The following is a 15622-nucleotide window of genomic DNA, read 5'->3' on the forward strand; positions in this document are numbered from 1 at the left end:
TGAAACGGACCTCAGGGATATGATAGATAATATAAAATGTCCAAATATAAGACTCATTGGTGTTCCAGAAGGGGAAGAAAAGGGTAAAGGTCTAGGAAGAGTATTCAAAGAAATTGTTGGGGAAAACTCCCCAAATCTTCTAAACACCATAAACACACAAATCATAAATGCCCAGCAAACTCCAAATAGAATAAATCCAAATAAACCCACTCCAAGACATATTCTGATCACACTGTCAAACACGGAAGAGAAGGAGCAAGTTCTGAAAGCAGCAAGAGAAAAGCAATTCACCACATACAAAGGAAACACAATAAGACTAAGTAGTGACTACTAAGCAGCCACCATGGAGGCAAGAAGGCAGTGGCACGATATATTTAAAATTCTGAGTGAGAAAAATTTCCAACCAAGAATACTTTATCCAGCAAAGCTCTCCTTCAAATTTGAGGGAGAGCTTATATTTTTCACAGACTAACACATGCTGAGAGAATTTGCTAACAAAAGACCTGCCCTACTGGAGATACTAAAGGGAGCCCTACAGACAGAGAAACAAAGAAAGGACAGAGAGACTTGGAGAAAGGTTCAGTACTAAAGAGATTCGGTATGGGTACAATAAAGGATATTAATAGAGAGAGGGAAAAATATGGCAAACATAATCCAAAGGATAAGATGGCCGATTCAAGAAATGCCTTCACGGTTTTAACGTTGAATGTAAATGGATTAAACTCCCCAATTAAAAGATATAGATTCGCAGAATGGATCAAAAAAAATGAACCATCAATATGCTGCATACAAGAGACTCATCTTAGACACAGGGACACAAAGAAACTGAAAGTGAAAGGATGGAAAAAAATATTTCATGCAAGCTACAGCCAAAAGAAAGCAGGTGTAGCAATATTAATCTCAGATAAAATAGACTTCAAATGCAGGGATGTTTTGAGAGACAAAGAAGGCCACTACATACTAATAAAAGGGGCAATTCAGCAAGAAGAAATAACAATCGTAAATGTCTATGCACCCAATCAAGGTGCCACAAAATACATGAGAGAAACATTGGCAAAACTAAAGGAAGCAATTGATGTTTCCACAATAATTGTGGGAGACTTCAACACATCACTCTCTCCTATAGATAGATCAACCAGACAGAAGACCAATAAGGAAATTGAAAACCTAAACAATATGATAAATGAATTAGATTTAACAGACATCTACAGGACATTACATCCCAAATCACCAGGATACACATACTTTTCTAGTGCTCACGGAACTTTCTCCAGAATAGATCATATGCTGGGACATAAAACAAGCCTCAATAAATTTAAAAAGATTGAAATTATTCAAAGCACATTCTCTGACCACAATGGAATACAATTAGAAGTCAATAACCATCAGAGACTTAGAAAATTCACAAATACCTGGAGGTTAAACAACACACTCCTAAACAATCAGTGGGTTAAAGAAGAAATAGCAAGAGAAATTGCTAAATATATAGAGACGAATGAAAATGAGAACACAACATACCAAAACCTATGGGATGCAGCAAAAGCAGTGCTAAGGGGGAAATTTATAGCACTAAACGCATATATTAAAAAGGAAGAAAGAGCCAAAATCAAAGAACTAATGGATCAACTGAAGAAGCTAGAAAATGAACAGCAAACCAATCCTAAACCAAGTACAAGAAAAGAAATAACAAGGATTAAAGCAGAAATAAATGACATAGAGAACAAAAAAACAATAGAAAGGATAAATATCACCAAAAGTTGGTTCTTTGAGAAGATCAACAAGATTGACAAGCCCCTAGCTAGACTGACAAAATCAAAAAGAGAGAAGACCCATATAAACAAAATAATGAATGAAAAAGGTGACATAACTGCAGATCCTGAAGAAATTAAAAAATTATAAGAGGATATTATGAACAACTGTATGGCAACAAACTGGATAATGTAGAAGAAATGGACAATTTCCTGGAAACATATGAACAACCTAGACTGACCAGAGAAGAAATAGAAGACCTCAACCAACCCATCACAAGCAAAGAGATCCAATCAGTCATCAAAAATCTTCCCACAAATAAATGCCCAGGGCCAGATGGCTTCACAGGGGAATTCTACCAAACTTTCCAGAAAGAACTGACACCAATCTTACTCAAACTCTTTCAAAACATTCAAAAAAATGGAACACTACCTAACTCATTTTATGAAGCTAACATCAATCTAATACCAAAACCAGGCAAAGATGCCACAAAAAAGGAAAACTACCGGCCAATCTCCCTAATGAATATAGATGCAAAAATCCTCAACAAAATACTTGCAAATCGAATCCAAAGACACATTAAAAAAATCATACACCATGACCAAGTGGGGTTCATTCCAGGCATGCAAGGATGGTTCAACATAAGAAAAACAATCAATGTATTACAACACATTAAAAACTCGAAAGGGAAAAATCAATTGATCATCTCAATAGATGCTGAAAAAGCATTTGACAAAATCCAACATCCCTTTTTGATAAAAACACTTCAAAAGGTAGGAATTGAAGGAAACTTCCTCAACATGATAAAGAGCATATATGAAAAACCCACAGCCAGCATAGTACTCAATGGTGAGAGACTGAAAGCCTTCCCTCTAAAATCAGGAACAAGACAAGGATGCCCGCTGTCACCACTGTTATTCAACATTGTGCTGGAAGTGCTAGCCAGGGCAATCCGGCAAGACAAAGAAATAAAAGGCATCCAAATTGGAAAAGAAGAAGTAAAACTGTCATTGTTTGCAGATGATATGATCTTATATCTAGAAAACCCTGAGAAATCGACGATACACCTACTAGAGCTAATAAACAAATTTAGCAAAGTAGCAGGATACAAGATTAATGCACATAAGTCAGTAATGTTTCTATATGCTAGAAATGAACAAACTGAAGAGACACTCAAGAAAAAGATAACATTTTCAATAGCAACTAAAAAAATCAAGTACCTAGGAATAAACTTAACCAAAGATGTAAAAGACCTATACAAAGAAAACTACATAAGTCTACTAAAAGAAATAGAAGGGGACCTTAAAAGATGGAAAAATATTCCATGTTCATGGATAGGAAGGCTAAATGTCATTAAGATGTCAATTCTACCCAAACTCATCTACAGATTCAATGCAATCCCAATCAAAATTCCAACAACCTACTTTGCAGACTTGGAAAAGCTAGTTATCAAATTTATTTGGAAAGGGAAGATGCCTCGAATTGCTAAAGACACTCTAAAAAAGAAAAACGAAGTGGGAGGACTTACACTCCCTGACTTTGAAGCTTATTATAAAGCCACAGTTGCCAAAACAGCATGGTACTGGCACAAAGATAGACATATAGATCAATGGAATCGAATTGAGAATTCAGAGATAGACCCTCAGATCTATGGCCGACTGATCTTTGATAAGGCCCCCAAAGTCACCGAACTGAGCCATAATGGTCTTTTCAACAAATGGGGCTGGGAGAGTTGGATATCCATATCCAAAAGAATGAAAGAGGACCCCTACCTCACCCCCTACACAAAAATTAACTCAAAATGGACCAAAGATCTCAATATAAAAGAAAGTACCATAAAACTCCTAGAAGATAATGTAGGAAAACATCTTCAAGACCTTGTATTAGGCGGCCACTTCCTAGACTTTACACCCAAAGCACAAGCAACAAAAGAGAAAATAGATAAATGGGAACTCCTCAAGCTTAGAAGTTTCTGCACCTCAAAGGAATTTCTCAAAAAGGTAAAGAGGCAGCCAACTCAATGGGAAAAAATTTTTGGAAACCATGTATCTGACAAAAGACTGATATCTTGCATATACAAAGAAATCCTACAACTCAATGACAATAGTACAGACAGCCCAATTATAAAATGGGCAAAAGATATGAAAAGACAGTTCTCTGAAGAGGAAATACAAATGGCCAAGAAACACATGAAAAAATGTTCAGCTTCACTAGCTATTAGAGAGATGCAAATTAAGACCACAATGAGATACCATCTAACACCGGTTAGAATGGCTGCCATTAAACAAACAGGAAACTACAAATGCTGGAGGGGATGTGGAGAAATTGGAACTCTTATTCATTGTTGGTGGGACTGTATAATGGTTCAGCCACTCTGGAAGTCAGTCTGGCAGTTCCTTAGAAAACTAGATATAGAGCTACCATTCGATCCAGCGATTGCACTTCTCGGTATATACCCGGAAGATCGGAAAGCAGTGACACGAACAGATATCTGCACGCCAATGTTCATAGCAGCATTATTCACAATTGCCAAGAGATGGAAACAACCCAAATGTCCTTCAACAGATGAGTGGATAAATAAAATGTGGTATATACACACGATGGAATACTACGCGGCAGTAAGAAGGAACGATCTCGTGAAACATATGACAACATGGATGAACCTTGAAGACATAATGCTGAGCGAAATAAGCCAGGCACAAAAAGAGAAATATTATATGCTACCACTAATGTGAACTTTGAAAAATGTAAAACAAATGGTTTATAATGTAGAATGTAGGGGAACTAGCAGTAGAGAGCAATTAAGGAAGGGGGAACAATAATCCAAGAAGAACAGATAAGCTATTTAACGTTCTGGGGATGCCCAGAAATGACTATGGTCTGTTAATTTCTGATGGATGTAGTAGGAACAAGTTCACTGAAATGTTGCTATATTATGTAACTTTCTTGGGGTAAAGTAGGAACATGTTGGAAGTTAAGCAGTTATCTTAGGTTAGTTGTCTTTTTCTTACTCCCTTCCTATGGTCTCTTTGAAATGTTCTTTTATTGTATGTTTGTTTTCTTTTTAACTTTTTTTTTCATACAGTTGATTTGAAAAAAGAAGGGAAAGTTAAAAAAAAAAAAAGAAAAGAAAAAAGACAAACAAGGAAAAAAAAAAAAAAAAGATGTAGTGCCCCCTTGAGGAGCCTGTGGAGAATGCAGGGGTATTGGCCTACCCCACCTCGACGACTGCTAACATGACCACAGACATAGGGGACTGGGGGTTTGATGAGCTGAGCCCTCTACCACAGGATTTACCCTTGGGAAGACTGTTGCTGCAAAGGAGAGGCTAGGCCTCCCTATAATTGTGTCTAAGAGCCTCCTCCTGAATGCCTCTTTGTTGCTCAGATGTGGCCCTCTCTCTCTGGCTAAGCCAACTTGAAAGGTGAAATCACTGCCCTCCCCCCTACGTGGGATCAGACACCCAGGGGAGTGAATCTCCCTGGCAACGTGGAATATGACTCCCGGGGAGGAATGTAGACCCGGCATCGTGGGATGGAGAACATCTTCTTGACCAAAAGGGGGATGTGAAAGGAAATGAAATAAGCTTCAGTGGCAGAGAGATTCCAAAACGAGCCGAGAGATCACTCTGATGGGCACTCTTATGCACACTTTAGACAACCTTTTTTAGGTTCTAAAGAATTGGGGTAGCTGGTGGTGGATACCTGAAACTATTAAACTACAACCCAGAACCCATGAATCTCGAAGACAGTTGTATAAAAATGTAGCTTATGAGAGGTGACAGTGGGATTGGGAATGCCATAAGGACCAAACTCCACTTTGTCTAGTTTATGGATCGATGTGTAGAAAAGTAGGGGAAGCAAACAAACAGACAAAGGTACCTAGTGTTCTTTTTTACTTCAATTGCTCTTTTTCACTCTAATTATTATTCTTGTTATTTTTGTGTGTGTGCTAATGAAGGTGTCAGGGATTGATTTAGGTGATGAATGTACAACTATGTAATGGTACTGTAAACAATCGAAAGTACAATTTGTTTTGTATGACTGCGTGGTATGTGAATATATCTCAATAAAATGATGATTAAAAAAAAAAATAAATAAAGGACATTAATAGACAGAGGGGAAAAATATATATGACAAACATAAACCAAAGGATAAGATGGCTGATTCAAGAAATGCCTTCACGGTTATAACGTTGAATGTAAATGGATTAAACTCCCCAATTAAAAGATATACATTCGCAGAATGGATTAAAAAGAATGAACCATCAATATGTTGCATACAAGAGACTCATCTTAGACACAGGGACACAAAGAAATTGAAAGTGAAAGGATGGAAAAAAATATTTCATGGAAGCTACAGCCAAAAGAAAGCAGGAGTAGTAATATTAATCTCAGATAAAATAAGACTTTAAATGCAGGGATGTTTTGAGAGACAAAGAAGGCCACTACATACTAATAAAAGGGGCAATTCAACAAGAAGAAATAACAATCATAAATGTTTATGCACCCAATCAAGGTGCCACAAAATACATGAGAGAAACACTGGCAAAACTACAGGAAGCAATTGATGTTTCCACAATAACTGTGGGAGACTTCAACACATCACTCTCTCCTATAGATAGATCAACCAGACAGAAGACCAATAAGGAAACTGAAAACCCAAACAATCTGATAAATGAACCAGTTTTAACAGACATATATAGAACATTACATCCCAAATCACCAGGATACACATACTTCTCTAGTGCTCACAGAACTTTCTCCAGAATAGACCATATGCTGGGACATAAAAGAAGGCTCAATAAATTTAAAAAGATTGAAATTATTCAAAGCACATTCTCTGACCACAATTGAACACAATTAGAAGTCAATAACCATCAGAGACTTCGAAAATTCACAAATACCTGGAGGTTAAACAACATACTCCTAAACAATCAGTGGGTTAAAGAAGAAATAGCAAGAGAAATTGCTAAATATATAGAGACGAATGAAAATGAGAACACAACATACCAAAACCTACGGGATGCAGCAAAAGCGGTACTGAGGGGGAAATTCATAGCACTAAATGCATATATTAAAAAGGAAGAAAGAGCCAAAATCAAAGAACTAATGGATCAACTGAAGAAGCTAGAAAGTGAACAACAAACCAATCCTAAACCAAGTAGAAGAAAAGACATAACAAGGATTAAAGCAGAAATAAATGACATACAGAACAAAAAAAAGCAATAAAGAGGATAAATATCACCAAAAGTTCATTCTTTGAGAAGATCAACAAGATTGACAAGCCGCTAGCTAGGCTGACAAAATAAAAAAGAGAGAAGACACATTTAACAAAATAATGAATGAAAAAGGTGACATAACTGCAGATCCCGAAGAAATTTAAAAAATTATAAGAAAATACTATGAACAACTGTATGGCAACAAACTGGATATTGCAGAGGAAATGGACAATTTCCTGGAAACATATGAACAACCCAGACTGACCAGAGAGAAATAGAAGACCTCAACCAACCCATCATAAGCAAAGAGATCCAATCAGTCATCAAAAATCTTCCCACAAATAAATGCCCAGGGCCAGATGGCTTCACAGGGGAATGCTACCAAACTTTCCAGAAAGAACTGACACCAATCTTACTCAAACTCTTTCAAAACACTGAAGAAAATGGAACACTACCTAACACATTTTATGAAGCTAACATCAATATGATACCAAAACCAGGCAAAGATGCTACAAAAAAGGAAAACTACCAGCCAATTTCCCTAATGAATATAGATGCAAAAATCCTCAACAAAATACTTGCAAATAGAATCCAAAGACACATTAAAAAAATCATACACCATGACCAAGTGGGGTTCATTCCAGGCATGCAAGGATGGTTCAACATAAGAAAATCAATCAATGTATTATAACACATTAACAATTCAAAAGGGAAAAATCAAATGATCATCTCAATAGATGCTGAAAAAGCATTTGACAAAATCCAACATCTGTTTTTGATAAAAACACTTCAAAAGGTAGGAACTGAAGGAAACTTCCTCAATATGATAAAGAGCACATATGAAAAACCCACAGCCAGCATAGTACTCAATGGTGAGAGACTGAAAGCCTTCCCTCTAAGATCAGGAACAAGACAAGGATGCCCGCTATCACCACTGTTATTCAACATTGTGCTGGAAGTGCTAGCCAGGGCAATCTGGCAAGACAAAGAAATAAAAGGCATCCAAATTGGAAAAGAAGAAGTAAAACTGTCATTGTTTGCAGATGATATGATCTTATATCTGGAAAACCCTGAGAAATCCACGATACTGCTACTAGAGCTAATAAACAAATTTAGCAAAGTAGTGGGATAAAAGATTAATGCATATAAGTCAGTAATGTTTCTATATGCTAGAAATGAACAAACTGAAGAGACACTCAAGAAAAAGATACCATTTTCAATAGCAACTAAAAAAATCAAGTACCTAGGAATAAACTTAAACAAAGATGTAAAAGACCTGCACAAAGGAGAGGCTAGGCCTCCCTATATTTGTGCCTAAGAGTCTCCTCCTGAATGCCTCTTTGTTGCTCAGATGTGGCCCTCTCTCTCTGGCTAAGCCAACTTGAAAGGTGAAATCACTGCCCTCCGCCCTACGTGGGATCAGACACCCAGAGAAGTGAATCTCCCTGGCAACGTGGAATATGACTCCCGGGGAGGAATGTAGACCCGGCATCATGGGATGGAGAACATCTTCTTGACCAAAAGGGGGATGTGAAAGGAAATGAAATAAGCTTCAGTGGCAGAGAGATTCCAAAACGAGCCGAGAGATCACTCTGGTGGGCACTCTTACGCACACTTTAGACAACCTTTTTTAGGTTCTAAAGAATTGGGGTAGCTGGTGGTGGATACCTGAAACTATTAAACTACAACCCAGAACCCATGAATCTCGAAGACAGTTGTATAAAAATGTAGCTTATGAGGGGTGACAGTGGGATTGGGAATGCCATAAGGACCAAACTCCACTTTGTCTAGTTTATGGATGGATGTGTAGAAAAGTAGGGGAAGCAAACAAACAGACAAAGGTACCTAGTGTTCTTTTTTGCTTCGGTTGCTCTTTTTCACTCTAATTGTTATTCTTGTTATTTTTGTGTGTGTGCTAATGAAGGTGTCAGGTATTGATTTAGGTGATGAATGTACAACTATGTAATGGTACTGTAAACAATCGAAAGTACAATTTGTTTTGTATGACTGCGTGGTATGTGAATATATCTCAATAAAATGATGATTAAAAAAAAAAAAAAAAAAAAAGACCTGCACAAAGAAAACTACATAACTCTACTAAAAGAAATAGAAGGGGACCTTAAAAGATGGAAAAATATTCCATGTTCATGGATAGGAAGGCTAAATGTCATTAAGATGTCAATTCTACCCAAACTCATCTACAGATTCAATGCAATCCCAATCAAAATTCCAACAACCTACTTTGCAGACTTGGAAAAGCTAGTTATCAAATTTATTTGGAAAGGGAAGATGCCTCGAATTGCTAAAGACACTCTAAAAAAGAAAAACGAAGTGGGACGACTTACACTCCCTGACTCTGAAGCTTATTATAAAGCCACAGTTGTCAAAACAGCATGGTACTGGCACAAAGACAGACATATAGATCAATGGAATTGAACTGAGAATTCGGAGATAGACCCCCAGATCTATGACCGACTGATCTTTGCTAAGGCCCCCAAAGTCACTGAACTGGGTCATAATGGTCTTTTCAACAAATGGGGCTGGGAGAGTTGGATATCCCTAACCAAAAGAATGAAAGAAGACCCCTACCTCACACCCTACACAAGAATTAACTCAAAATGGATCAAAGATCTCAATATAAAAGACAGTACCATAAAACTCCTAGAAGATAATGTCAGGAAACATCTTCAAGACCTGGTACTAGGTGACCACTTCCTAAACTTGACACTCAAAGCACAAGCAACAAAAGAAAAAATAGATAAATGGGAACTCCTCAAGCTTAGAAGTTTCTGTACCTCAAAGGAATTTGTCAAAAAGGTAAAGAGGCAGCCAACTCAATGGGAAAAAATTTTTGGAAACCATGTATCTGATAAAAGACTGATATCTTGCATATATAAAAGAAATCCTACAACTCAGTGAGGATAGTACAGACAGCCCAATTATAAAATGGGCAGAAGATATGAAAACAGTTCTCTGAAGAGGAAATACAATTGGGCAAGAAACACATGAATAAATGTTCAGCTTCACAAGCTATTAGAGATGCAAATTAAGACCACAATGAGATACCATCTCACACCAATTAGAATGACTGCCATTAAACAAACAGAAAACTACAAATGCTAGAGAGGATGTGGAGAAATTGGAACTCTTATTCATTGTTGGTGGGACTGTATAATGGTTCAGCCACTCTAGAAGTCAGTCTGGCAGTTCCTTAGAAAACTAGATATAGAGTTACCCTTGTATCCAGTGATTGCACTTCTCAGTATATACCCGGAAGATCTGAAAGCAGTGACAAGAACAGATATCTGCATGCCAATGTTCATAGCAGCATTATTCACAATCGACAAGAAATGGAAACAACCCAAATGTCCTTCAACAGATGAGTGGATAAATAAAATGTGGTATATACACATGATGGACTACTACACGGCTGTAAGAAAGAACGATATTGTGAAACATATGACAACATGGATGAAACTTGAAGACATAATGCTGAGCGAAATGAGCCAGGCACAAAAAGAGACATATTATATGCTACCACTAATATGAACTTTGAAATATGTAAAACAAACGGTTTATAATGTAGAATGTAGGGGAACTAACAATAGAGAGCAATTAAGGAAGGAGGAACAATAATCCAACAAGAACAGATAAGCTATCATGGGTAAATTTAACGTTCTGGGAATGCCCAGGAATGACTATGGTCTGTTAATTTCTGATGGGTATAGTAGGAACAAGTTCACAGAAATGCTGCTATATTAGATAACTTTCTTGGGGTAGAGTAGGAACATGTTGGAACTATAGTAGTTGTCTTAGGTTAGTTGTCTTTTTCTTACTCCTTTGTTATGGTCTCTTTGAAATGTTCTTTTATTGTATTTTTTTAATTATTTTTTTATTTTTTTATTTTTCATACAGTTGATTTAAAAAAAAAAAGTTAAAAAAAACAAGGAAAAAAATATGTAGGGCCCCCTTGAGGAGCCTGTGGAGAATGCAGGGGTATTGGCCTACCCCACCTCGACGACTGCTAACATGACCACAGACATAGGGGACTGGGGGTTTGATGAGCTGAGCCCTCTACCACAGGATTTACCCTTGGGAAGACTGTTGCTGCAAAGGAGAGGCTAGGCCTCCCTATAATTGTGTCTAAGAGCCTCCTCTGGAATGCCTCTTTGTTGCTCAGATGTGGCCCTCTCTCTCTACCTAAGCCAACTTGAAAGGTGAAATCAAATTAAGAATATACAGGGTGGGATCAGACACCCAAGGGAGTGAATCTCCCTGGCAACATGGAATATGACTGCCGGGGAGGAATATAGACCCGGCATCGTGGGATGGAGAACATCTTGTTCACCAAAAGGGGGATGTGAAAGGAAATGAAATAAGCTTCAGTGGCAGAGAGATTCCAAAAGGAGCCGAGAGGTCACTCTGGTGGACACTCTTACGTACAATTTAGACAACCCTTTTTAGGTTCTAAAGAACTGGGGTAGCTGGTGGTAGATACCTGAAACTATCAAACTACAACCCAGAACCCATGAATCTCCAAGACAATTGTATAAAAATGTAGCTTATGAGGGGTGACAATGGGATTGGGAAAGCCATAAGAACCACACTCCTCTTTGTCTAGTTTATGGATGGATGAGTAGAAAAATAGGGGAAGGAAACAAACAAACAAACAGACAAAGGTACCCAGTGTTCTTTCTTACTTTAATTGCTCTTTTTCACTTTAATTATTATTCTTGTTATTTTTGTGTGTGTGCTAATGAAGGTGTCAGGGATTGATTTAGGTGATGAATGTATGACTATGTAATGGTATTGTGAACAATCGAATGTACGATTTGTTTTGTATGACTGAATGGTATGTGAACATATCTCAATAAAATGAAGATTTAAAAAAAATTGCATTTAAAAAGTCTAAAAGTTAAGAAACAATAAAATCAGATTATGTTCACATTAATCTTGTGAAAAATCTATGGAGATTCTGTTACAGGAAGACAGTTAACAGTATCCTAACTTTTATTCAAGATTTACTAGTTAAGCACTCCAATTACTTTCATGTAATAAAATCAAAAAGGAATTTTACATGTTAGCTATATTTCACTTTATAAATTACTTTTTAGACTTTCATTTCTAGGGTATAAAACTTACAGGTAAAACATTCTCATTAGATTTAAACGAATCAAACTACAAGTAATACTAAGTTAAGCACTATCATTAGTTTTAAAATCTTAGGTTCTAAAAGTTTAAAAATGATCAGGTTCACATTAACTGCTAGCCAAACTTTATAAAACTAAATATTCTTCATTAAAGAGCTTACAAGAAATGCTTTCCATGCCCTTATTTAACGAAAAACAAATTCTAATATTCATAAAGAATCTAAATAAAAATTCACAAATGGTGGCTGAAATTCTGTCAACTTTCAGCCCAGCACAACTTAAATCCACAGTTATTATGCAGAAACAATTCAAAATTAAAGTTTACAATGGAAATGTTAACAAGTTATAACTACTGCATCACTACTGATAGGTTCCACAAGACTTTCAACCAAGCATAGTGATGTGCACATTTGATAGACAGATAGACAGACTGCTTAGAAAATTAAAGCTATCAGAGTTATAAATAAGGAATACATAAATATGAACACAGCAAGGCCAAAGCATTAGGGCCTTTAAAAAAAAGACTAAGATGTAAAGAAAACACATTTGATAGTTCTCTCTTAAGCCATTTTCCACTGATTTACAGTTTATAATTCTTTTAAAAAGGGAAATGTTTCTATATTGCTGCATGAAGTAATTTCATTCTACATTCTTGACTACAATGCAATCTTCAAATTCTCTTGGAGAGCTTGACATATCTCATCAGGATTTCTCCAGAAAGTCAACTTGTCATATTTTCAGCAGCCTTTAGTGCTTCAGTGGTCCTGTGAAGTTCCTTAATAACCGATGAGAAAGCTTCTGGGTTAATTTCTTGTTCACAAAGCTGTACACAAATAGTTTCCATATTTAACCAAGTATTAAAAGTTCTTGAAATCTCAAGCAGAACAACCATGGTCTCCCTCGCCAAATTCAGATTTGCCACTATGGCTGCCCCCGCAGCCACCACCACTACCTGCCATAGTTGAGGCCACTCAGGCCAAGGGAGGTGGAGAAGGGCCTGACCTGGAACTCTGTTACTCTACATTGTTCTTGAAGTTCTAGCTAGAACAATTAGGCAAGAAAAAGAAATAAAAGCCATCCAAATTAGAAAGGAAAAAGTAAACTTTCACTAGTTGCAAATGACATGAACCTACATGTAGAAAGTCCTGAAAAAGCTACAAAAGAAATCTACTAGAGCTAATAAATGTGTTCAGCAAAGTGGAGGGATACAAGATCAACATGCAAAAATCAGTAATGTTTCTATACATTAGTAATGAGCAATCTGAGGAGGAAATCAAGGAAAAAAATCAATTTACAACAGCAATCAAAAGAATCAAATTTTGAAAAATCAAATTAAGAATATACAGGATCTGTACACAGAAAATTACAAAACATTGCTAAAAAAATCAAAGAAGGCCTAAATAAATGGAAGGACATTCAGTATTCATGGATTAGATGGATTAAGATGCCAATTCTACCCAAACTGATTTACAGATTGAATGCAATCCCAATCAAAATTCCAACAGCCTACTTTGCAGTACTGGAAAGGCCAGTCATAAATTTTATTTGGAAAGGCAAGGGGCCCCCAACAGCCAAAAACATCTTGAGAAAGAAAAATAAAGTGGGAGGACTCACATTTCCTGCCTTAAATCACAAAGCAATAGTGGTCAAAGCAGCATGTTACTGGCATAAAGACAGACATATTGATTAATGGAATCAAATTGAGAGTTCAGAAATAGATCCTCACATGTATGGTCAATTGATTTTGACAGAGCTACCAAGTGCTTTCAACTGGGACAGAACAGTCTCTTCAACAAATGGTGCTGGGAGAGTAGGATATCCATATCCAAAAGACCTCTAACTCATACCTTATACAAAAATTAACTCCAAATGGATAAAAGACATAAATATAAAAGCTAGGACCATAAAACTCAGAGAAGAAAATGCAGTGAAGCAACTTCAAGATCTGGTGGTAGGAGGTGATTTCTTAGACCTTACATCCAAAGAACAAGCAATGAAAGAAGAAATAGATAAATGAGACAGCCTCAAAACTGAATTCTTTTGTGCATCAAAGGACTTCGTCAAGAAAGTAAAAAGGAAGCCTACTCAATGGGAGAAAATATGTGGAAACCACTCATCTGATAAGGGATTACTGTCCAGAATATATAAAGAAAGCCTGCAATTCAACAAAAAGATAAGCACACTAATTTAAAAATGGGCAAAAGACCTGAATAGACACTTTCCAAAGCAGAAATACAAATGGTTAAAAAGCACATGAAAAGATGTTCTAAATCACTAGCTATTCAGGAAATGCAAGTCAAAACCACGATGAGATATTTCACACCCATTAGAATGGCTACTATTAAAAAAAAAAGAAAATGACAAGAATTGGAGACATGTGGAGAAACAGGAACACTCATTCACTGCTGGTGGTAATGCAGAATGGTGCAGTCTCTGTTGTGTAGGCCCAGAGACTTGAAAGCAGGGACTCAGGTATTTGCACACTGATGTTCATAGTGACATTATTCACAATTGACAAAAGATGGAAGCAATGCAGTGTCCATCACCAGATGAATGGATAAACAAATATGGTATATACAAGCATTGGAATATGTCAGTCGTAAGAAGGAACTTAGAGTAGGAACAAGTTGGAAGCAATGTAATTATTTTAGGTTATTTGTTTTTCTCATCCCTCTGTTCTGGTTTTGTTTGAAATGTTTTTTTATTGTTTGTTTTTAATAAAAAAAATAAGAAGGAAGTTCTGATACATGTGATGACATGCACGAACCTTGAAGATAGCACATTGAGTGAAATAAACCAGTCATAAAGGGACAAATACTGAATGATCTCTGTGATATGAAATAATTAGAGTAAGCAAATTCATAAGGTGAAAAATTAGAATACAGTTTAGCTTGGGCCATGTTGGTGGTAGGGAATGAGGAGTTAATCTGTACAGAGATACTGTTTGGGCTGATAGAGAACAGTTTTGTTTTGTTTTTGGCTGTATATAGTATAGTTTATTGATGGTACAGGACAAGTTAGGGGTCTCTAAGCCCCTCCTGTTCTTCAGGTGATCTGGAATGGAATCTGTGGAGGATGGGTGATTCTCAGTGTTTGGGGATTGTGTTCGGGCAAGTATTGCCTAGCAGCTGACTGCCTCTCTCTTCTTCTTGTGCTACTGCTTGGGCTGGTGGTCTAGGGGGCTCTTAGTCTTTGGCAGCCATGTGAATCATAAGGTCCACCACTCTGTTAGGGTGAGTTCATGCACTTGACTCATAGGAGAGCTCTCTAGTTCTCAGAAGCCTCCCGTTCTGAGACGACACAATTCTATTAACAGCACAGAGATATGATTTTCAAGCACAGAGTCGGCTACAAGCCCTAAGACGAAGTTGGGAGTTCACGGGTTGCTGACAATAACAACAAAATAACAAAACCATGATAAGGGATAGTATGCCAGAAACACTTAGGCAAAAAAACTAAAGCACAGACACAGAACTTGAAAATTACAGCAGTGGGAAATGAAT

The 15622-nt window shown here is 37.0% G+C and overlaps 1 protein-coding gene across 2 annotated transcripts in view; it reads right to left on the reverse strand.

Moving 5' to 3' along the window:
* The window catches only part of MFSD8 (major facilitator superfamily domain containing 8), a 78763-nt gene that overhangs the window by 62069 nt on the left and 1072 nt on the right, over positions 1-15622 (reverse strand). The gene's annotated exons all lie outside the window — the stretch shown is intronic.

Source organism: Choloepus didactylus, chromosome 3 (genome assembly GCF_015220235.1).
Source record: "Choloepus didactylus isolate mChoDid1 chromosome 3, mChoDid1.pri, whole genome shotgun sequence".
Taxonomy (NCBI): domain Eukaryota; kingdom Metazoa; phylum Chordata; class Mammalia; order Pilosa; family Megalonychidae; genus Choloepus; species Choloepus didactylus.